At 39.6% G+C, this 24,868-nt stretch overlaps 1 long non-coding RNA gene and 1 pseudogene across 3 annotated transcripts; both read left to right on the top strand.

Moving 5' to 3' along the window:
• Nucleotides 1–17,468: 17,468 nt before the first annotated feature.
• LOC103325284 (tetrahydroberberine oxidase pseudogene) lies at nt 17,469–19,209 on the top strand (annotated as a pseudogene).
• A 1,617-nt stretch (nt 19,210–20,826) lies between these two features.
• Nucleotides 20,827–24,781, top strand: LOC103343130 (uncharacterized). 3 transcript variants are annotated; one of them, XR_016125043.1, is made up of 6 exons: nt 20,827–21,054; nt 21,918–22,010; nt 22,169–22,213; nt 22,664–22,704; nt 24,263–24,299; nt 24,374–24,781. It is a non-coding gene; the product is annotated as an uncharacterized LOC103343130 (long non-coding RNA). The 3 variants fall into 3 exon arrangements; XR_016125042.1 differs by having other exon boundaries at nt 20,831–21,054; nt 22,169–22,704; nt 24,374–24,442; nt 24,608–24,781; XR_016125041.1 differs by having other exon boundaries at nt 20,832–21,054; nt 22,169–22,704.
• The last annotated feature ends 87 nt before the right edge of the window (nt 24,782–24,868 follow it).

Below are 24,868 nucleotides of genomic sequence, written 5' to 3'. Positions count from 1 at the left end.
GTAGGCCACACTTACCCATTAATTTCCAAATTTTCCCATAGGTCATCTATCTATGGAAATCTCCAATTTGTCCCAAAGACACAAATTCTCAATTAGTGGGCCACACTTACCCATTAATTTCCAAATGTAGGAACTATGTCGGTTTGATCCCGTCAAGGGTACATAGGCAGTCTAACATCCCAATAGAAGCAACCGCAACCAAATTTAAATCCCTTGTTTATCTTAACCAAATTTTGTCAAAACACCTTCCCAAATGCAATTGTCAATTATAGGAAAAATTAATGGGATAATTGAAACTACTTATTATTTTTCTTGGACATTGACAACAAGAAAAGTGGTACAAAACCATCCAATTTTTCACGGGTCATCTACCCATGCAAATTTCATTGAGATTAAATTCAAATCTCTCAAATAGAAATTCTCAATTAGTAAGCCACACTTACCCATTAATTTCCAATTTTTCCCATAGGTCATCTATCTATGGAAATCTCCAATTTGTCCCAAAGACACAAATTCTCAATTAGTGGGCCACACTTACCCATTAATTTCCAAATGTCAGAACTACATCAGTTTGATCTCGTCAGCATTCCACTAGACGCAACCGCAACCAAATTTGAATCCCTAGTTTTATCCTAACCAAAGTCGTCCAAACACTTCCCCAAATGCAAATGTCAATTGTAGAGAATTAGTGGGTTCATCAAAATTGCTCATTATTTTTCTGGGACATTGACAAAAAGAAAAATGGTACAAAACCATCCAATTTTCCCTATGAGTCTTCTACCCATGAAAATTTCATTGAGATTAAATTCAAATCTCTCAAACAGAAATTCTCAATTAATGGGCCACACTCACCCATTAACATCCAATTTTTCCCATGGGTCATCTACCCATGAAAATTCCAATGAGATTAAATTTGAATCTCAAAACACAAACTCTCAATTAGTGGGCCACACTTGCCCATTAATATCCAATTTTTCCCGTAGGTCTTTTACCTATGAAAATCCCCAAGTTGTTTCAAAGACACAAAATTCTAAATTATTGGGCCACACTTACCCATTAATTTCTAATTTTTCCCATAGGTCATTTACCTATGAAAATCTTCAAATCGTCTCAAAGACACCAACTCTAAATTATTGGGCCACACTTACCCATTAATTTCTAAATCAATTTGGAACTACGTCGGTTTGATCCCGTTAAGGGTACGTATGCAGTCTAACATCTCAATAGACTCAACTGCAACCGCAACCGCAACCAAATTTGAATCACTGGTTACATCAAACAAATTCCCACAAATCAAATACCTACCTTTACACAAATCATCTCCGAACTACGTTGGTTTGATCCCTTTGAAAGGGTACGTAGGCAATCGAGAGATTCAATCTTGATGCAACCATCCCAAACACAATTCCATATCGAATCTCTGTTGTATTCAGCTAAATTCACTCAAACACACTCAATCAAATTCATTCAAATTCCTCTCTTGCAATGAGTCATTTACTCATTACGAATCTTTGAACTATGAGTGGCTTGATTCTCACAAGGAATACGTAGGCACCTCGAGGTTGGACTTGGGAATAGCTGCAAAACCAAACACACACATTTTGTTCCTTTATGATGGAATCAAAAGGTTTTTCCCTTGTAAGCAAGGTATTGTAATTAAGAGACTTGCGCTTCGAATGGGTCGAATCTGAAATAATAAAACCCCATTAATTAATTACTGGTGGTGAAATTATGTTAGGAGGTTCACATTTTCCTTCAACACTTTGCACCTTTAATTTTTATAAACAAACCTGAAAAATGAAAGCTGATCGTATTAAATTTATTTTTGATTATTAAATTACTTTGATACCCTATTGAGTGTGTTGGGGTGGGGCTTGTTTTAAGAAATTGATGGCAGTTTTGTAATTTAAAACAAGTTAGAAGCCTCTTTGATATGTTGTAAATGAGTTTTGGGTGTGTTTCTAAAGTCCATTTCATATAGGTTTTTTTTTAAAAATAATTTGGGCCCCTATATTAGGTATAATAGTGAATCCCCCACTTTTCATGGCTCCCATGTTCAAGTAGCTATAAATGATGAGAAACTTTAAAGCCTAGAAATGACGCTAAGTGAGAGAGCACAGGATGGGATGGATGGTCAAGTCGATGATGCCAAGCAGGAGAGTACACGATTGTAAGGGCGAGGGGGACAATGGATGAGTGAGAGGAGAGGGAAAGTGGGTAATTAAAGACCATATTTAGAAGGGCCCTGAAAGAGTAACAAACTAGGACGTAAGTCATTGATTTGATAAAAGTCCGGAGTAAAGACAAAGAAAACTAAATTATCACGAGTAAAACGGGCAATGAGAGAAGATTAGTACGAAGAGAGGGAAGACAAAAGATATTTTGAAGAAAAAATTGTGAGAACATAAAAGAAGAGGAAGAGAGCCAATATGAAAGATAGAGAGAGAATCTCCATTACTAAGAAATACATAATTATTACCCTGATATGGCTGTTGATTTTGAAGATTAGAAGGATTTCTAGTCATGTGATGATTGGCACCTGTATCAGGGTACCAAGTGGAGTCAGGTGGCTGCATGAATTGAGCCCTAGCAAAGGAAGGAAAAGATTTTGGGCCATTGTAACGATAGGGACATGTTGGAGTAGTATTATGATTTGTATTGCAGGTGGTACACCAAGCAAGTCCCAAGACACCAATAGCTGAGTTGGGCCAGGCAGAGTGTTTGCTAGAAGTGGCAGATTAGGCCCAAGGGGGCTGAAAGGAAGGCCAGTTGCTTTGAGGTCCAGAACTTGGAGCAAAAGGAGGCCACAATTGATTAGGCTATTGGGGCTGCTTGGAGCCATTCCACGGGTTACTCCAGGAAGGTAAGAAGTTGCCCTAACTACCACAGCCTCGACCGCGCCAGCCGCCATGCCTGTTGCTGGAGGAGCCACCACCATGGTGGGAATTGAAGGAAGTGTGGCCGGTGGTGTGAGGAGAAGATTAGGTGGCCATTAGGGATGTGTTTTGATAAGGAGAGATTCGAGAAGCCTATGCATCAAAAGCTAACAAACGAGCATGAAGATCGGCAAAGTCAGGAAGCGGAGGAAAATTTAGAATTTCCGTGACGAGCATTTTGTAATCGGGTCCTAAACCTCGGAGCATAACGGTGACAAGTTCTTTTAGGGAGACAGGTTCATTGATGGCAGCCAGTGAATCGACAAGGGACTTAGCATGACGAAGGTAAGCATCAATGGTGGAGAGCTTTTTTGCATATCCATGAGTTGAAAACGAAGAGCAGATTCACTGGCCATACTGGATTGAGAGAAATGGCATTAGAGACACTCCCAAAGATCCCGGGTAGAGGTGCAACCGACGAGAGGAGAGAGAATGGAGTTAGAGAGTGTACTGGTGATGTAGTTGACAATGAGTTGGTCTTGTTGGTACCATTGAGCATGGGCGGGATTGGTTTGGGTGAGGGAGGCAGTGGTGGTTGTTGGTGTTTTGATGGTAGAAGGGAGATTTGGGCAGAAGATTGTTTACGAGTGCCATCGATAAATTTCTAAAGGTCATGACCGCCTAAAAAGGGTTTGAGTTGACAGAGCCAAAGGAGGTAGCTGGAGTCAGTAAGCTTGATAAAATGAGAAGAGTTGGGGCTAGGAAGGGAGACGGTGGATTTAGACGAAGCCATGAGGTGGACCTAAAGGAGAGGATTGGATCGAATAAGGGAGAGGTAGGAAACCCTAGGTAAGGATGATACCATGTAGAGAATATATTTCCTTGTATTGAATAGATTACACAAAGTCCCTATTTATACTGATACAGGAAATCTACCTCAGGTTTGAAATAATATAATCATGAACACAATTATAGATTTACTGCAGGAGAAGCTAATTGCTAGGAGGAGATTTTGAAGTTGATTTTTTCATGTGTGCTAGGAAAGGAAACTTGTGTTAACACTATTTCAGAAGCTAGCTTGGAATGTTGATGGAAAACACTAATTGAAGTAAAGGCTTACCTGATATTGACTCCTTATGGTGGAAAAATGAGTGAGATTTCTGATTTAAAAACTCCTTTCCCACACAGAAAAGGAAATCTATTCAAAACCAGTATATGGTCGCTTGGGATGATGACAAGGAAACTGATAAGTATATTGGCTTGATGAGAAAACGACATGGCACCATATGTTTCACAAGAGCTGCCTATTTGAACTAAAAGGATCTTGACTTGGGGAGGAACAAGATGTTAATACAAGCTATGCAGAAGCAAGCATTTGCGGTTTGAAGTATTTTAGGAATAACTTTAGGAGACTTGTTCATGTTAAGACCTTAGTTGATCCTGGTAACTTTTTCAGGGATGAACAAAGCATCCCTGTGTGTCCATCTAGGAAGAAATAGAGTTCCAACAATCATACTCTTCTTTAATTCGATCAAAGTGACTAATTGATGAGATTTTAATTGTGCCAAGCCAAGCTTGTGGTCCACATTGGCTAATTATCTACCCCAAGCCCAAGCCAGCCAAACTTGTGGGTTTTTTTTTTTTTCATTCTATTTATTTATTTCCACTGTAAATAATTATCTCCTTGTTTGACTAGCCCTTTTGGAGTTTGGTTTCCACTATGACCTCAGAGTTAGGTTTTCACCTTGACCTCGTAAATGGGTTTCCACCTTGATTTGGAGTTGGGTTTCAACTTCGACTTGGAGTTGGATTCCTCCTCGAGTTGGAGTTGGGTTCGGCCTTGACCTTGCAGTTGGGTTTCCACCTAGACTTGGAGTTGGGTTCTGCCTTGACTTGGAGTTGGATTCTGCCTTGACCTCGGAGTTGGGTTCCACCTCTACTTGGAGTTGCTTGACCCCGATCTCGACTTGGATTTTAGACCATACCCAAACAGTATCTTCAACATTTACATAATCGTTTATGAAGAAACTTCTTTCTTTTTGTAAACATTTTTTGAAAAGTCTAAAAATACTGTAGAACTTTTTTTTTTTTTTTTTTTTTTTGTCTATAGCGTATGCTGCTATCTTTTCAATTATTGAAAAATCATCCATGGTTATCCAATGGCTGCGTTGTTCTTTCAACTCAAACCACCTATATAAGTGAGCTCACAGCTCATACCATTCCACATGCACAGAAAAATGGAGATCTCACAAGTAAAACTAGTTCCACTTCTACTTCTCATCCTTCTCAACTCAGTTTGGTGCACAACTTGCGAACTCAATTTCTGAAAGCTTTCTTCTAGGTTTTTCCTTCCACAACTTCAAACTCAATTTCTAATATTTTTCTTTTTCTATTAAGAGAGGCGATAATATACTAAATTTACATACACTACAAGGATAGTAGGTCGACCCAAGACTTTGTCTGGGGGAGCAATTGCTCCAAACAGCAACATTAGTGGGTCCTTTGCTTCCAAGGGTGGAACCAGAAATTTTTCAACGGGTAGGCTAGCTAAAGTTATTAGCTTTAAAATTTAGTGATTATTTTTTTTTAGTACTTACAATTTCTATAGTCTTTCTAGAAATAAAAGTAAACATTAAATCATATAAACCAAGCTAGTTCATAGCTCCAAAGACTAATTTTCAATAAGTTTTAACATAAACCAAATAGGGTTTAACATCATAGTGGATTGAACATCTAAGATTTTTTTACCTAGATTGATCTTATGTTCTTTCATGCATTCATATTATAGATGAAAAGTTATTTTATGTAAAAATATTGACTAAGTATGAAAAATGGGTTTTCAAAATAATCATTTTCTTAAGATAATTTTTGGCGGCTTTTATTCCTTACACATCAAATAAGAAAACTTGATTTTATGGGATTTTAGTATGAAGTATATATTGACTTAATGAGCCATTATTTTTAGCCTAAATCGTATTTTGCACTAAAACTGATTTTTCATATTTTGATTTAGTGGGAATTTGATTTTCTAGCATTTTTATTTGAATCCAAATGGGGGTTACTTCCTTATTTACATTGTAAACTTAAGTAAATGGAGTAATATAAATTTTTTTATATAAAATGACAAAGACATTTACTTAAATGTTGAAAATGAAAATAAGATAATCTGTATAGCGCCACTGACTGGGCTAATACTGAATACTGAAAATAAGTTAAATATATATATAAGTTTTATATTTTTTTCTTAAAAAACCACCTGGGCTACATTACTGTAGCCCTTAGTGTGGTTCTGCCCTTGTTTGCTTCTGATATCTATATTTTAATGAGTAAGCAAGAAGGTTTAAAAATCAGCATTCATTTGCTGCTTAAGAGCATCTCTAACCGATGTATCAAAAGTGCCACATAGACATTTAACGGCTAGAAATAACATCTCACATCACTCCAACCGATATGTCAAAACTGATGTAGAATGAAGGCTGGAGGTTGATATGTTATTTTTGGCATCCCAAAAGCAAGATGTCAAATGAATATTTTATTATTTTTAAAAGATAGTTGACATTTTCTTTCATTTATTATTTTCCTTTTTTTATTTTTTTTCTTCTTTATCTTAAATGATTTGACTATTACAATAATTATTTATTTGATATATCGGGTGAAGTGTAAAACTGTGTAAATGTCAAATTGCCACATTAGCCATCAAATTTAAATTTGATGTTTGGTATTTGACATCTCCCTTGAAGATGCTATAATAGGTGTCCAAACAATAATGCGACTTCATTGTTTTCACAGACAAATAATAGTGCAACATTTTATTTATTTATTTTTACAATGACTTCTTTAATATGAATTGAAATCAATGACAAAAAACGACAATTAAGACGGTTTATTTTATGATGATGTGGATAATATTCTCCACATTGCGATTATTAAATCATTTGTATCTCAAATTATAAAATAAGTTTATGAGAAGACTCTAAATCGGTAGAGTTTTGTTACTTGTTTCTTCGATAATAACTGACAGAAGGCTCTCCGATGCTTAAGTAAGCTATGGATGGTAAAATTGGCAGAGTAACAGTAAAAGTGAGAGAGAAGTTACCTTTTTTACTTAGGTACTGTTCCCTATTTATAGGGAAGTCAAAGTGGGAGGTTTGCACAAAGTTTCAATGTGGGACTTTGTGCAAACCATTGTGGTGGTGACATGTGTCTTGGAGATTAGGTTCGGCAGGTGTCAGGCACCTCCGAAAAGTGTCTTCCTTCGGCAGGGGAGAAGGCGTGTCTGCCTTGGTGCTAGTCGCTTTGAGGCTGGATATGCTCGATTGATTATGGTATAAACAGTAGTCTCCTAAGTTCGCGGTTAAGAAATAACTTATGGGTTGGGAACTTGTGAAATTTTTATGTAATCATGACCGAGAATTCCAGGTTCAGTAAGAGCCATAGGGCATTCCCTAGTCCCCCAAGTTGGCAAGCTAGAAGTTGTGTTAACACTTGGAAGGAATGGTAAAAGCTGTCTAAGTGTCTTGGCTTTGTGGAGCCGGGCTGGGCTGGGCTTTGTGGAGCTAGGCTGCAAAGGGCAGGAGCCTTGAGGCTTTGGCAAGTGTCTTGGGGAGCATTTTACTAGCTTTCATTCCTTCTGCACAATGCCTACCGTTCGCAGGGCTTCTTTTCCCTTTTTTTTTGTTTATTTATTTATTTTTATTTTTTTGCGGACCTTGTGGCTCTTGTGGGTTTTTATTTGACTTTCATGGTCCCTGCCGTTCGGCAAAGGACCAAGATGGCTTAGGGCATTCGGCTTTTTCGGCCTTGAAATTTTTTTTGTAAAAATCCGGCCGCGACAAGACCAGGGGTTGGGTTTGGGGCCTAGCCCTATTTGAGCTTTGGTGAGGTGGATTTGGGTGGTAGGCAAGACCCTAGGGTTTTTTTTTTTTTTTTTTTAAGGGTGTCGTTCGACATTTTATAGGAAGAGAGTTTTGAAACCTTCCGAGGTCCTCGCAGCGTAGCAAGAGAGTTGTTCGGGCTATTCGTCTTCGTGAGCCAATGAGGGGTGATTCGGCAAGGCTGGCCTTCAAAGCTTTTAGAACAATTCTTGCCGTTCGGCAAGGTTGGTGGAAGGAAATTCGTGAGTGGGTGAGGCTTGACAACACATCTTGGATTCGGCAAGGTCGCTTGAGAGAGAACCTTGCTTGATCTTGTAGGATTGGAGGTGGCTTGGGCTATTCGGGAGGGGAAAATACCATCAAACATTCTGCAAGGGTCTCTACGCATCAATTGCGCCGCGGCTGGTTCGGCAAGACGAGACTTACCGTCGGCAAGTGTTGCACAGGGTGATTTTGTGGTCGAGTTTACATGGCGGGTCTGGGTCTCTGACAGGTTCAGCAAGTTGATCTCTTGGAGGAAGTGAGTGAAAGATTGGGAAAGCTTGGGCCCCTTGGATCTTCGGCAGAGGTGACTTGGAACCGGGACCTTATGAGCCTGCTCTGAATTTCTTCATGGCCCTTACCGTTCGACAAGGGTGGCCTCAGGAGTTTCTTGAAGTCTTGTTGTGGCTTCGGCAAGGAGGTGCTCAGATTTAGAGAACACAAGTGCGCTTGACATATGGTTTGTGCTGATTCGGCAAGAGAGGATCGAGAACCTTGAACTTGAGGAGCTAGCCATTTAAGATTTGGTAGGTGGTTTGGTAGGAGATTTGGTTCATTCCCAGCTTCAGCAAGGTTGGGTTCGACAAGGAGCCATGTGTTGAAGGTTCAGGTCAGAGTGTAAGTGTGGATTGCTCGTCTCTAGGCTTTACCGTTTGGCAAGGCTGATTGAAAGCTATGTTTGTGAGATCGTCTGTAGCAGGAGTTTAAGAGGAGTTTGAGAGGTGCAGCAAAGGGCCATGCATAAGCCTGCCGATTGGTTATAGGTCCAGTTTGGCCTCGTCCTAGTCGTTGGTGAATCACGAGCCCCCACGAAAGGCCACGGTAGGTGGACTTGGAACCCACCAAGATTCGGTAGGTAGGTAATTTTGTGAGTCCCAAATTTCTTGGCAAGGCCAGTCTGTTTTATTTGGAATGTTGATTTTTGTTTTTGTTGCATAGACTTTTGGCCAGGATGATTTGTGGCTATTTGCTTTTCTGAAAAGGTGTTTGGCAAGGCTTCTGCGAGCACATCTTGGTATCATAACTGCCCTTGCCGTTCGGCAAAGGTGTTTGATAAGAATATTCGAAGCCTCGTTGCGTCACTTTGTACTATCGGTTTGGTGCCCCAGCTTCGGCAGTTCAGCAAATCTAACCTTGCGAGTGGTCTAGTGTTCTTGGGTCATTGGCAGGTGGCTTGCTTTGACAAGGCTTTTTCCTGCAAGCTCCCCAAGTTTGCTCAACACGTGTTTCGATAGGTAAGTAGTGTTGTGGGTCTTGAAAATTCTTTCATGGGCCTCGCCATTCGGCAAGGCCAGTTTGTTTACTCAGTATGATGATTTCGTTGTTGTTGTGTTATTTAAACCTTTGGCAGGTTAGGACTCGGAGCCGAACAAGAGGCTGGGCCTTGGGTAATTTGAGCGCACGAGCTTGTAGTTGGGCCATTGACATTTGATAGTTGGGCCTGAGTAAGGTGAGGAACTCTCGACCACTTCATTAGCCCGTTATAGTTTTTAGTAAGCTAAATATATTGAGATGGTGATTGTTAATCTTCGACAAGGTCTGGCAGGAGAATGTCAAAAGCCGAGCTTCTTAGAGTTGGGCTTGTGTTAGCCCTAGGTGATGACTTGGAGCTGGGCCTTCATGCCTCTATTTGTTTAAGCAAGGGCCTTGCCATTCGGCAAGGCTGATTGGTTGTTGTTTCGGCTAGGCCAATGTTCTGTAGAATTTAGGTTGGGCCCTTAGAGCTAGGGCATGGGTTGGGCTTAGCTATATCTTGGACAAGGGTGAATTGTGACCCCCTTTTGACTTCTTCAAAGGTCTTGCCGTTCGACAAGACCTCCTTTAATTTCCCTCTCCGTTTTTTTTTTAATTTTCAATTTCAAATTGTGGAACAGGTACAAGGATTTTGAGAGGGAAGGTGAAAGGATGTAAAGGTTTTCTTGTGATGGTACCCTTGAGGCTCTATAACTAGGAACTTGGGGTGGCGAAGGTGAACATACTTGAGTCTTGAGAAAAATTTATGGAAAGTGAGAAGTAGAGAAGGAGATTTCCGGCGAGATACCTCGTGGTGGTGTTGTGGCCAAGGTGATTTCCAACGTCTTATTTGTGGTTGTGCAAACAAGGTTAGACCTCATTTCCCTTGAACTTTTGAATTGAAATGTCCTTTTTGGTATGAACATGCTGAAGACTAGGATGAACACCTTGAATATGAGCATGAACGTAATGAACACCTTAATCATTTATATGAACTTGTTGAATATATGTTTCGATCCTTCTTGCATGTGCATTAGTTCATTTTTCTTGTTTCTGCATATTGTAGATGTCTGAAAGTTCTGATAGGGAAAGTCATGAGCCCCCTGCCTTTGGGGGGAAGATACTAAGAGTGAGGAGCCCAATGAATATGTTTGTTCTGAAGATGAGAGTTCCCAGACAGAGGGTGTGGTAGAATGTATTATAGAAAGGGGTGAGCCATCAGTAAACTTTGGGTCAGAGGCATATAGGGAGATGCAAATGAATTACACAAAGTTAGAGGCTATAGTTGATTGGGTTATAGCCTTGTCTCATACACTAGAGGTGGGCTCGAGCAATCAGGCATCACCATTGGGGTCCGTGGGTGTAGCCATGGCTTCAGTTTCAGAGGGGGTGGACATACGGGTTGGTGTCCTATTGGCGAGGCGGAATACACTTTCAGAAGTAAGGTTGGCTGAGCTTCAAACAAATTATAGTGTTTCACCCTATGTGGGCTTGAGGTTAGCCACTGCAGCTGATGTGGTTAGGTACCCTCGGGAGGGCTCGTTGCTGATTTTTACGGATATGTACCAGCATAGTTTCGGACTACCATTTCATCCTTTGGTGCAGATGATGTTGGCCAAGTTGGGCTATACGCCGGGACAATATAATCCCAACTTTTGGATTCTTCTGCATGAGGTTTACATTGCTTGGTGGTTGGCTGGGTTGGGAGAGCCAACATTTGAGCAGTTCATGTACTTATACTCGATTTCGAAGCAATAAGGAAGCTTTGGCTGGGTACAAGCAAATTATCGAAAGGCAAAAGAGAGGGGTTACTTTATTGGTCACACGCCTTCTACTCAGAAGTCTTGGAGGAACATGTGGTGCCTGGCTTATGGTGACTGGGAGTGTCCACCAGGGAAGACCGTCACCAAACACATTCCTACCCTTCCAGTCTATAGGTCCTTGGCCCCATCCATTAAGATTGATTGTTGTTTTGTTGTGTTTTACCTGTTTTCTCTCTTGGTTCTCCATTTTTGCCTGTGCAAGTGTAAATGGCTGAGTAGTATCCAATGAGCAAGAAGACAAAGTTGAGAGGGTGAGGTCACTATTGTCAGAGACCGAGCGTGAGTGCCGAAACTTAGTCACCCACAAGAATCTGTTCGAGTCCGGACTCTTGCAATGGAGTAAGTACCTAGGCTACCTTTGTTGTATGTCTTCTGATTCTGTTTTGTGGTTATGACTAACTTAGCCTTTGATGTGCAGTGATAGGTGTTATAAAGGGAAGCACGAAGGTGATTGTGGATATTGATGAGGCCGAGATGTAGAAGCGAGTGAGGGAGTCTGGTCCAAGAAAGCGAGAGAAGGGGTGTGCCCAACAGCGTGGGAGCGCCCTAGAGATGATGAGGCGGGTTGTCGATGTTTTGGGGAAGAGGAAGGCGCTGGAGGAAGCTCACCAGAGTATGATGGGGATGGGCCAAGACTTCCTCCATTTGATTTGCTGGCACCGCCGAAACTTCCTTTGGTATTAAGGATGTTTTTGCTGAGGGGGTGGAGAAAGTGGACTTCTCCAAGCTGCATTAGCAGAAGAATGAGGTGAACTTGGCCATGCATCGGCAGGAGATTCCCTTGGTGAACGTCTTCCTATAAGGCGTGAAGAGACCCCGAGGCTCTAGCGAGGACTCAGGCTTCTTACTTTGCAGATCGTGCCCAGAAAACGATCCTTACTTCTGCTTATGTAAGTTATCTTGGTTTGTGAATTTGTTCTTATCATTCTGGTTTGCTAGGAGTGATGATACTTTGTTTTGCAGGTCTTTAGCGAGATGTATGTCAACATGGCTAAGGCGGATAAGGAGATCTAGAGGCTAAAGAGGCACGATGAGATGGCCAAAGGCAAGGTAGCAGAGGCACAGAAGGCCATCCGAGAAAGCAACGCCATACTATTGCAGAACGCGGCGTTGGCCAAGGAGGTGGAAGAGCTAAAATGGTCGAAGGCCGATAAGGTAGCTGCTACCCGAGCCGAAGCGGTCGAGTCGTTTCGAAGTTCGGAGGAGTTGCGCAGCTATATCATGGATCGATTGGTGGATGAGCAATTTCGTTGGGAGGATAGGCTGACGGGGTTCAATCAATTTCGATACGAGCGGCGAGCCATCTTCACCTAGCCCCACTACCGATGCCACTACCGTTGCGCCAGAGTCAGAGCCGGCCACCGCGGATGCCCATTCTACTGAGTCCTAAAGGCGTTGCCTTTCTTATGTATTCTAGTTAATTTTTGGAACACTTGATGTTTATTTCTGTTTTGTATTAACATTTTGTCTTGCTTGGGGCAAGGTTATTTTGATTTGCTATGATATTAGACTTGTTGTCATTTGATATCAGTTGTGCTAGCAAAAGGATAATCATGTGATTGATGAGAATTAGCCAAAGTCGAGCGTTTCATTAAATAGGTGTTGAAAGGCAAAAGGTACAAGAGTTGGTTGAGGCAAGGCTCAAGACCAAAGTCTAAGAAAACATAATGTTCTAGGGTCTAGGTGTATTTACTTATAGTAGTAGTTGAGGTGATCAGCATTCCAAGGTTGAGGCGAAGTCTTGCCGTTGGGATCGCAAAGCTGATAAGTGTCGGGCAGCAGACTTTGGTAATCTCATAAGACCTTCCCATGTAAGGCCCAAGGTTCCTTCAGTATAGTTCTTGATGGCCAAGGAAACCTTGCGCAAGACCCAGTCCTCAATCTTGAAAGCACGGGGTTTGACTCGGGAGTCATAGTACTCGGCGATATGCTGTTTGTACGCGACGTTGCGCATGTTGGATTCATCACGGAGCTCGTCAATGAAGTCGAGGTTCAGGGCTAACTGCTCGTCATTGGCTTCGACATCATAAGTGGAGGTTTGGTATGTGGGCTGGCTAATCTCCAATGGTGCCAGGGCCTCGGTACCAAAGGAGAGAGAAAACGGTGTTTCTCCTGTGAAGGTATGGAAGGTGGTGCGATAGGACTAGAGAACCTCTAGGAGTAGCTCTGGCCAGCAACCCTTGGCTTTGTCAAGCTTGGTCTTCAGGGTCTTCTTGATGATTTTGTTCATAGTTTCGACCTGGCCATTAGACTAAGGATGGGCTGGAGAGGCGAAGCAAAGTCGTATATTGAGGTTGGAACAAAATTGCTTGAACTTTGCATTGTCAAATTGCCAGTCGCTGTTTGTGATGGTGGCTAAGGCTTCAGCTTCAGCCCACTTGGTGAAGTAGTCCATAGCTACAACTACATACTTGACCTGACCCTTGCCCTCAGGCATAGGTCCAATGAGGTCAAGTCCCAATGGGCGAATGGCCAAGGACTGACCATGGCTATCAATGGTTCAACTGGGAGTTGTGGGATGTTGGTATACCGCTGGCACTTATCCCACTTTTAGGTGAAGGCATGAGCATCGGTGTGAAGTGATGGCCAAAAGTATCCTTGGTGAATGGCCTTATGTACTAGTAAGCGAGCACCTGAGTGGTTGTCGCAGATGCCCTCATGAATCTCCCAAAGGACATAATTACTTTCCTCTGGAGTTAGACACCGAAGGTAGGGGAGGCTGAAGCCACGCTTGTATAAAGCGTCATTGATGATCAATTATCGAGCGGAGCGATAGCGAACACGCCGTGCCTCAGCAGAATCAGCAAGTAGTATTTGATTTTGCAAGAACAGGAGGATGGGGTCCATCCACATAGGGCTGTGATCAATGGTACAGATGAGTGGTGCCTGTGTGCTGGGCTGATCTGTGAACTCGATGTGGATGTTGCGTCCTATACCCTGCTCCAAGACAGAGGCTAGCCTAGCCAAAGCATCAGCATGGCTGTTCTCAGAGCGTGGCATCTCGGCTTATGAGATAAGCATCGAAAGTTGCAAGGAAGTGGCGGGTATGCTGGAGGTAGGCTGTCATAGAGATGTCCTTAGCAGTGAAGTCCTGTTTGACTTGATGGACAACGAGCTATGACTCGTTGAATATCTGGATTTACTTAGCACCCATCTCCTTGGCTAGCCAAAGGCCAGCTAAGAGTGCTTCATATTCGGCCACATTGTTGGAGGCGTGGAATTTGAAGTGTAGGGCATACTCAAGGAAAACTTTGTCTGGGGAGATGAGGATGAGGTTGGCCCCCACATCCCTGGGCATTGGAGGAGCCATCCACATATAAGGTCCACAAGGGCTGGGTCAGGTCGAGGGTGCCATTGCTGGCGATGTGGACTTGGCTCAAGGGAAGATTGGGTTTGGTTATGATTTGGGTAGAGGCCGAAGCTAAGGGTTGAGTGAATTCGATATGGCGTCGACAGCGGCCTGGCCCTTTGTAGCTGGGTGGGGTTCGTAATGGATATCAAACTCACCAAGTTTAATGGCCATTTAACCAACCTGCTAGAAGTCTCTAGCTTTTGCGATACCTGCCTTTGTGGCCGATTGGTTATGACAAGGATGGTGTGCAATTGGAAGTACGGTCTGCAGGCGTCTAGCCAAAACTACCAGGGCGAAGGCTAGTTTCTCAATATCTGGGTACCGAACGTCGATATCTTGTAATGCTTTGCTAACATAATGCACCGGGTGCTCAGCATCTACATGTGGTTTGATGAGCACTGAGCTAACTGATGTGGTCGAGACAGAGAGGTAAATTGTGAAGGTGTCTCCAGGCTTGGGGGTTGACAACAAAGGGGCCTGAATCATATACTCCTTGAGCTTGTTGAAAGCTTTGTCACATTCGGCAGTCCAGATGATGCTTCGCTTATTGCCCTTAAGTGCCTTGAAGAAGGGGGCGCAGCGATCGGTGGCCTTAGAGATAAACCTAGTTAGGGGTGCAACACGTTCGGTAAGGTTCTGGATGTCCTTGGCCGTCTGGGTATCTTCATGTCTAAGATGGCTTGGATTTTTTCTGGATTAGCTTCAATACCCTGCTGGCTGATCCTCTACCAATGTATTCAACACTTCTCCAGAAGCTCAGACCATATTCCATCACTATAGGAGCATCAAGGAATATATCAGTGCTATTTTCTTTGTGTTGTATTTCTCATTTCAACGCACATAAAACAAATTGGTGACATTTTTTTTTTGGTCAAGTGTTTATGAAGAAACTTGTTTCTTTTGTAAACGTGCTTAAAAAGTCTAAAAATACTTAATTTATTTTTCATCAGTCTCTTGCGTATGCTCCAATCTTTTCAATAAATAAGTCTGCATCCTCTAACAATGTATTCAACACTTCTCCAGAAGCTCAGACCATATTCCATCACTGTAGGAGCATCAAGGAATATATCAATGCTATTCTCTTTGTGTTGTATTTCTCATTTCAACGCACAAAAAACAAATTGGTGACATTTAGTCAAGTGTTTATGAGGAAACTTGTTTCTTTTGTAAACATGTTTAAAAACTCCAAAAATACTTAATTTATTTTTCATCAGTCTCTTTCGTATGCTCCAATCTTTTCAATAAATAAGTCTGCATCCTCTAACAATGTATTCAACACTTCTCCAGAAGCTCAGACCATATTCCATCACTGTAGCCACTGGCGGACCCAAAATTTTTTAGCCGAGGTGCAATATTGACTAAGTATGAAAATGATTTTTTGGAATAATCATTTTCTCAAGATAATTTTTGGCGGCTTTTATTCCTTCTACATCAAATAAAAAAACTTGATTTTATGGGATTTTAGTATGAAGTATATATTGACTTAATGAGCCATCATTTTTAGCCTAAATCGTATTTTGCACTAAAACCGAATTTTCATATTTTGATTTGGTGGGAATTTGATTTTCTAGTATTTTTATTTGAATCCAAATGGGGGGTACTTCCTTATTTACATTGTAAACTTAAGTAAATGGAGTAATATAAAAATAAATAAAAGTAAAAAGCAAAAACATTTACTTAAATGTTGAAAATGGAAATAAGGTAATCTGTACACCAGTTGAGCAAAGGGGCAATTTGAAGCACCTACAATGTTTTTTCCGGCGAAGGTAGGTGCAGCTGCACCTCCTTGCGCCTTAATAGATCCACGCATCAAGGAATATATCAGTGCTATTCTCTTCGTGTTGTATTTCTCATTTCAACGCACAAAAAACAAATTGGTGACATTTAGTCAAGTGTTTATGAGGAAACTTGTTTCTTTTGTAAACATGTTTAAAAACTCCAAAAATACTTAATTTATTTTTCATCAGTCTCTTGCGTATGCTCCTATCTTTTCAACTATTCAAAAAGCATCCATGGCTATCCAATGGCTGCATTTTTCTTTCAACTCAAACTACTTATATAAGTGAGCTCAGAGCTCATACCATTCCACATGCACAGATAAATGGAGATCTCTCACATATTATGAAGAAACTTGTTTCTTTTGTAAACATGTTTAAAAACTCCAAAAATACTTAATTTATTTTTCATCAGTCTCTTGCGTATGCTCCAATCTTTTCAATAAATAAGTCTGCATCCTCTAACAATGTATTCAACACTTCTCCAGAAGCTCAGACCATATTCCATCACTGTAGGAGCATCAAGGAATATATCAGTGCTATTCTCTTCGTGTTGTATTTCTCATTTCAATGCACAAAAAACAAATTGGTGACATTTAGTCAAGTGTTTATGAGGAAACTTGTTTCTTTTGTAAACATGTTTAAAAACTCCAAAAATACTTAATTTATTTTTCATCAGTCTCTTGCGTATGCTCCTATCTTTTCAACTATTCAAAAAGCATCCATGGCTATCCAATGGCTGCATTTTTCTTTCAACTCAAACTACTTATAAATGTGAACTCAGAGCTCGTGCCATTCCACATGCACAGATAAATGGAGATCTCTCACGTATTATGAAGAAACTTGTTTCTTTTGTAAACATGTTTAAAAACTCTAAAAATACTTAATTTATTTTTCATCAGTCTCTTGCGTATGCTCCAATCTTTTCAATAAATAAGTCTGCATCCTCTATAACAATGTATTCAACACTTTCCAGAAGCTCAGACCATATTCCATCACTGTAGGAGCATCAAGGAATATATCAGTGCTATTCTCTTTGTGTTGTATTTCTCATTTCAACGCACAAAAAACAAATTGGTGACATTTAGTCAAGTGTTTATGAAGAAACTTGTTTCTTTTGTAAACATGTTTAAAAACTCTAAAAATGCTTAATTTATTTTTCATCAGTCTCTTGCGTATGCTCCTATCTTTTCAATTATTGAAAAAGCATCCATGGCTATCCAACGGCTGCATTTTTCTTTCAACTCAAACTACTTATATAAGTGAGCTCAGAGCTCATACCATTCCACATGCATAGAGAAATGGAGATCTCTCACGTAAAACTAGTTCCAGTCCTACTTTTCATCCTTCTCAGTTCAGTTTGGTGCACAACTTCAAACTCAATTTCTGAAAGCTTTCTTCAATGTTTTTCCTCCCACATACCTTCAAACTCAGGCAGCAAAATTATTCTCACCAAAAACAGTCCTGCTTATTACTCAGTCTTGCAATTTTCCATACAGAACTTCAGATTCTTGAACACTACAACACCAAAACCAGAAGCTATCATTACTCCTTTTAAACACTCTCATGTTCAAGCAGCTGTAATTTGTTCCAAGAAAGTGGGCATACAAATAAGAACCCGAAGCGGGGGGCATGACTACGAGGGCCTATCTTATGTATCGATAGCTCCTTTCATCCTGATTGATCTTTTCGAACTTCGGTCCATTGATATTGACATAGAGAATGAGATCGCTTGGGTTGAGTCTGGTGCTACTCTCGGGGAGTTGTATTACGCAATTGCACAAAAGAGTAAAGTCCATGGCTTTCCAGCAGGGACTTGTCCAACTGTTGGTGTGGGGGGACATATTAGTGGAGGTGGATATGGTTCCTTGTTCAGGAAGTATGGTATGGCAGCTGACCATGTCCTTGATGCTAAGATTGTCGACGTTAATGGCAGAGTTCTTGACAGAAAATCCATGGGAGAAGAACTCTTTTGGGCTATTAGAGGAGGGGGAGGCGCAAGCTTTGGAGTCATTCTATCATGGAAACTTAGGTTGGTTCCGGTTCCTCCAACTGTAACAGTTTACACAGACTCAAAGACCATGGAACAAGGTGCAGCCAAACTTGTTTCTAAATGCCAAGTACTAGCAGATTGGATGCCTGAAGGGTATTTCCTGCGTGCGGTTTTAGAAGTTACAAATGGTACAAACGGTGGAAAAACTATTCAATTTGAATTAAGTTTCTTGTTTCTTGAGACTTATGAGGAACTTCTTCCTTGGATGAAAGAAAACTTCCCAGAGTTAAATTTAAGCCGGACCGCATTCACTGAAATGAGTTGGATTCAGTCTATTCTACATTTCGCTCACTACACAACAAATGATACAGAAGCTCTGCTTAACCGGACTCAACAATCTGTTAGGAGCTTCTTCAAAGGAAAATCAGACTACGTGACAGAACCAATTTCAGAAGCTGGCATGGAAGGTTTATATCAGATAATGTTTCAACTAGACACATCCATGGTGATACTGGCACCTTTTGGTGGAATAATGAATGAGATTTCCGAATCAGAAATTCCTTTCCCACATAGAAAAGGAAACTTATATGAAATCCTGTATTATGTCAGTTGGGATGATGACAACGAATCTGAGAAAGATGTTAGCTGGACAAGAAGGGTGTATGGCTACATGGCACCATATGTTTCCAAGTCCCCAAGAGCTGCCTATTTGAACTACAGGGATCTTGACTTGGGGATAAACAAGGATGCTAACACAAGCTATGCACAAGCAAGCATTTGGGGTTTGAGCTACTTCAAGAATAACTTCAGGAGACTTGCTCAAGTGAAGACCTTAGTTGATCCTGGTAACTTCTTTAGAAATGAACAAAGCATCCCTGTGTTACCATCTGGGGAAAAATAGAGCGCAACAACAACTAGATGTGTTTGTGTAATAGAATAAACAACAAATAGATAGGTTCGGCTTCATTTGCTCATTCCATTGTACCTACCAACGAATAATAGAACCTCATCTGTTGCCTTTCTCTTGCTGTGAAGATTGAAATCCATTCGCAAAACAGAAGTATAATTTTATTTCAAATGATTTAAATATTTTAATTCCTGCTTTGATTGTCAAACTGTATATTTAATGAAGTCTTCTTCGGTACAATCTCCCAGGAGATTTCTCTGTTATCAGAACGGAGAAAATAGAACCAAATTTCAGAAGCACCTTTCTGATATCTCTATTTTAACTAGTAACAGCCTATGACTCCTGAGTTGGAGGATTGAGACGCATATGATCACATAAGTCATAATTAAGCATTCATTTGCTGCTTACTAGCTGTCCAAATAATAATGCAACTTCATTGTTTTCACAGACAAATAATAATGCAACTTTTTTAAAAAAAATTTATGACTTGAAATAAATGACAAAAAACGACAATTAAGAGGGTTTATTTTATGATGATGTGGATAATATGATCCACATTGCGATTATTAAATCATTTGTATCTCAAATTATAAAATAAGTTTTTGAGAAGACTCTAAATCGGTAGAGTTTTGTTACTTGTATCTTCTATAATAACTGACAGAAGTAAGAGTCAGACTTTTGCTTTGTCTTCAATAAGCACACCTAATGCCTGCAATAATCTTTCAAGTGAGCTAAGAGCTCATGCATTTCATAGAGAGGAAATGAAAATGGTGACCTTACACATGAGACTACTTCCTCTACCATTCATCCTTTTCAACTCAGTTTGGTCCACAACTTCAGACAAAGCTTTCTTCACTGTTTTACCTCCCACTCCCACATACAGAATTTCAACTCAAGTAGCAAAATCATCATTACCAAAAACAGTTCTGCTTATTCCTCAGTCTTGGAATCTTCCATCGGAATCTCAGATTCTTAAACCCTTCAACACCAAAACCAGAAGCTATCATTACTCCTCTTCATGGCTCTCATGTTCAAGCAGCTATAATCTGCTCCAAGAAAGAGGGCATACTTATAAGAATCCGAAGCGGGGGCCCATGACTATGAGGGCCGATCTTATGTATCTGAAACTCCTTTCATCATCATTGATCTTTTCAATCTTCGATCCATCGATATTGACACTGAGAATGAGAGTTCTTGGGTCGAGTCAGGTGCTACTATCGGAGAGTTTTATTACGCAATTGCAAAAAAGAGTAAAGTCTATGGATTTCCAGGAGGGATTTGTCACACAGTTGGTGTTGGGGGACATATTTGCGGAGGTGGACTTGGTACGTTGTTCAGGAAGTATGGTCTGGCAGCTGACAATGTCCTTGATGCTAAGATTGTTGACGTTAATGGGAGAGTTCTTGACAGAAAATCCATGGGAGAAGACCTCTTTTGGGCTATTAGAGGAGGGGGAGGCTCAAGCTTTGGAGTCATTCTGGCATGGAAACTTAGGTTGGTTCCTGTTCCTCCATCTGTAATAGTTTACATAGAACAAGGTGGTGCAACCAAATTATATTATATTATATATATATACTAAAGCGCAATCCAACTAAATACTGTTCCTAAGCACAGTGAAATGGCGAAAATACCCTCTCTTTTTACTGTTTTGCAGACTCATTTTTCTCATCAGCACAGTGAAATCACGGTTTTGCGCTTTGTTAATTGCTTTTTGTTTCCCTGTTTTGCCCCCGCTCTCCTTCGATTGTAACGACTTGGAGCCTTCGTTCTATCAGATGCTGAGTTCGCTTCTAACCAAGTTGGTTGGCCTGGTTGCGGGGCAATGATGGAAGAGGACGGTCTACTGTTGGAGATCATCCGGAGGCTTCGATTTTTATAGGAGTGGCGTGCTTTGGTCTTTTTTTTCTTCAGATCGAACTCCAGCTTTCTCTCTGTTTCATACTCTTTCTCTCACTAATCTGTATGTACATTTTGCTTCATCTTTCCATTCGATTTTTGTTCCTCTTCTTTTTCATTTTGGTTGTTACTAATATCTTGGATCATATTTGATTAAACCATAAGACCTGTTTTAATTTGCTGCCCTAAAAGTCCAAATCCCTAATTTTTCCTCATAGTGGGTCTGTGTTATTGATTTGCAAATTTTATCCAAATACTGAAATTGATTTGATTGTGTTATTATTTTGATGAAATCAAGTTGAATAATTTAGTTATTAAAATACTATATGATTGCTTTTGATAAGGTTTTCTGTTTGGTTATTAAAAATTAGTTGGTAAATCCTGAAAATCGGTATTTGGATATACTGGTTCCTTTGTTACAGGGTTTAGGATAGCTCTGTTTTGGTAAACAGGATATGCTGATATTTAGGTAGCTCTGTTTAAAGATATGTTCGTTCTTTTACTACAGGGTTTTTATTCAAATTCGTTCTTATACTGGTTTATGGGACTGGGGATTTGAATTTGATAATTTTTGTTTTGGTAGGGGAAAGAAAATTTGGGAGTGTGATTCTAGGAACTGATTGCAATGTTTTAGCATATATGACTTGAAGAAGACTGGTTTGGGAAATATGTGGGATTTAAAAATCTGACTTCTAAATTGGAATTCTGTTTGTGGACATTAGTGATGACAAGAAAGAATTCAGAAAAGTTAAAATTCATAATTTTTTAGTTTGTGGGTTTGATTACCAAGCAGATTTTTGCGTTGAATGGAGACTTATTGAAAACTAAAAAAGTTTGTATATCCTAATTTCAGAACGCAGAGTTTGCTTCCATTGTTTTTTTCCTTTTCATGGGCTAATAATTTGGCCATGCTTCTACTCTTTGCAGTTGCTAGGGACTGGAATGGATACGCAGGATACATCTCCTTCAGTGTTGCTATTCTTTGACAAGCAAAGATTTATATTTAATGCTGCTGGAAAGGTAAGGAACTCAATTACATACATTTACATCTGGTTAGTTTTGTAATATTAAAAGTAAGGTGATGATTCAATTATTATCTATGAAATAGTAATTAGAGATCAATGATAAACCTGTTGTTAAGTAATATAGTGTCTCTTACTTTGCAACTCTCACTGCAGGGATTGCAACGGTTCTGCACAGAGCATAAGATTAAGTTATCAAAGGTATAAGATATCTGAGATCCTTACCCATTAGGTAGTTAAGACCAAAAGTGGGGCTTTATATATATGCCTGGTGGTTAGCGAGAGAGAGTGAGTGGTTTTAAAGGGTGTCAATGGCCTTTTTGAATTTTACTTATATACGATTAAAGTTATGTGCTTTCAAGTATTTGTGAGTTCTCTGTATCTGGGTTTTGAGCAAAATGACTTTATTGATAAAGCTTTGATTTGCAATGTATATTAATGGAGTAATAGGAACTGCTGACTGATGCAGTTTTGCATGTCCTTGGTTAATGCATTTATGTTTGCTCTACACAGATGATAAATTTTTAGGAGAAATGGAGACTTAAAGAGAGAAGTTATGGATCTGATAAGGGTTTAGGGTTTAGGGTTTACTATCTCTAATTTTTGGATCCTAATGGAATTTCTTTGATTACATATGCTGTTTCTCCAAAGCACCAATGAAGCATTTAGATTTGATGGGTTTGATCTGAATGGTATGAATCTCTCTCTCTCTCTCTCTCTCTCTCTCATTTTGGTTTGGGATTTTTGATTTATTTGTGAATTAATTTTGTTGGGTTCAATGAAATTATCAGCTAGCTGAAGTTGACTTTGGTGTAAATCGCGTATTTGGTCTACTTAAGTTCCTTATCGTATCTGCCCAAGAAAAAAATTTCTTTATGGTAATTTATAAAGTATTTTGATTATGTTTTCTGGCGTTTTCCTTTGTTTCTCCAACTAATAGATATAGGGGTTTTCCTTTGTTTTTGGTTCACCAAATGGTTTTCATCTATTCTGATTTTCTAATTTTTTATATGAGATGTGCAGTTGTTGCTAGGCTGTTAATCCTTCAATGTTCTCCATCTTACTTGCTAAAGTCGAAAGTTCACATTACTTTGGTTGTTTTTGGGTCTTCCTGCTACCTACTTAGAACATGCATTTTAAGTTCAATTTTTGTTGGCGTGGCATTTCCCTTTTTTAAGAATCTATTTCAACGAAGGCATTCAAGTTATATTGCTCAGTTATTTGGAGTTCACAGCAAGACTTTCCATTTGTGTTCATTAAATGTCAAACTGCAAAAAATAAGTAAGATTCATGGTTTTAAAAAATTCGGAGAAGGTTTTGCAATCATTAAGGATCTTACTGTTATTGGAATAGCTTCAAGAGATAAGGTTCCAAAAAGGAGTAACATACATTTGGAAAGGTGTTCTCCCATGATCCTATGGCTGTGTCTGCAATTTTTGCTGGCTTGGCAGTTCCCTTTTTTCTAATCATGTCTACCAATTGATTGTTTTGATATGAAGATTAAGGGTGCAATAAATTATTTCTTTTTATACCACTGAAGTTGGGATTTTTGAAGAAAAAGAACTATATCTTCGTTTTGCAGTTTCAACCATTTTGGATTTCTAACTGTCTTTATGAAGATGTTGATTCTTTCTTATATTCATGTCACAAATCAGTGGCATGCTCCTCAAGTTTTTTTTTTCATTATTATTTTACGTGCTTATTCTCCTTGAATATTTAAGCTCAAAATAGTTGAACTGCCATCTGAAATTTTATTAATTTAGTTGTGTGTCTTCTAGATATTGTTAGCAAAGCAAAACAAATTAACAAATTTCCTTTTCTCTCCATCTCTGCTTTCGCTTACCTAAATTGCATTTGTTTTTTTGGCATCCGCATGTTGTTTCACTTTAGTTTATGATTTTTTAAAGCATGAACATGATGAACATGACTTGCAAGACACCCTGCACTTCCTTTTTTTTTTTCTTAGGTAACGCTCTGATTTCAATTATTGGTTTCATGAATGTCTAATCATGTTTTCCTTTGTACTTGGATTTCACTGTGCATTTCATATTAGTTTTTGGTTGTATGGATTCAATTTAAGTTTTATGCTTCGTGATGTGTAATGTTAGAATTCTTTTGTAGTGACACTGTTAGAATCCTGAAATTTAAGTTTTTGCTTAAAGTTGGTTGGTTGGTTGGTTGTATTTTGAGGCTATGTAAATATGTGGTTGTTGTACTTCATTCTAATTACTGTTTATTTCTTTTTTTCAGTATGAATCATAGTTAGGCAGTCATCCAATTGCTTCAGGTATGACTTATGAAAATTAAAAAGTTATTCAAATTTACATGTCTTATTGAAACTTTGGAATTTTATCTCAACAGATTCAATCATCTCTCACCTCTCTGACGTATAAGCAATCACTGAAGCAAAGAAGCGAAGATAACTTTCCAGTTAATGTTTCTTCATTTTGATTTATTGACATTTTCTTTTGTGTTGCCTAAAAATTCCTTCACAAAATTCAACTTGGCTCTACAACGTGTATTCTGCTCTCTCTCTCCTTCTGTTTTCCCCCCTCGATTTAATCTCTGGCTCCCATGAAATTTTGATTGTTTCAGGAGAGCTTGGGTACAAAATCCAAATACGAGAAGCAGTCGTTCGCCCAAATTGTTTAACCATTCTTTGCTTTAAAAGTAGAATTCATGATTGCCTCTCTATTCCGTATACTCTTGCTATTTTTTTGGTACTGATTTCTTTATTTTTGTAATGTTTGTTTGCTCATCATTTCTGCATTTTCATGTTTGTATATTTCTCTTCTTCCACAACTTTATACACATTTTACGTAATTTCATAACCCGCAGCACCATGCGGGTTCTTTT

The sequence above is a fragment of the Prunus mume genome, linkage group LG3 (assembly GCF_029339155.1).
Source record: "Prunus mume cultivar Tortuosa linkage group LG3, ASM2933915v1, whole genome shotgun sequence".
NCBI classification, from domain to species: domain Eukaryota; kingdom Viridiplantae; phylum Streptophyta; class Magnoliopsida; order Rosales; family Rosaceae; genus Prunus; species Prunus mume.
Note: the sequence above shows the minus strand (reverse complement) of the source record. Positions and strands in the feature narration are given on the sequence as shown.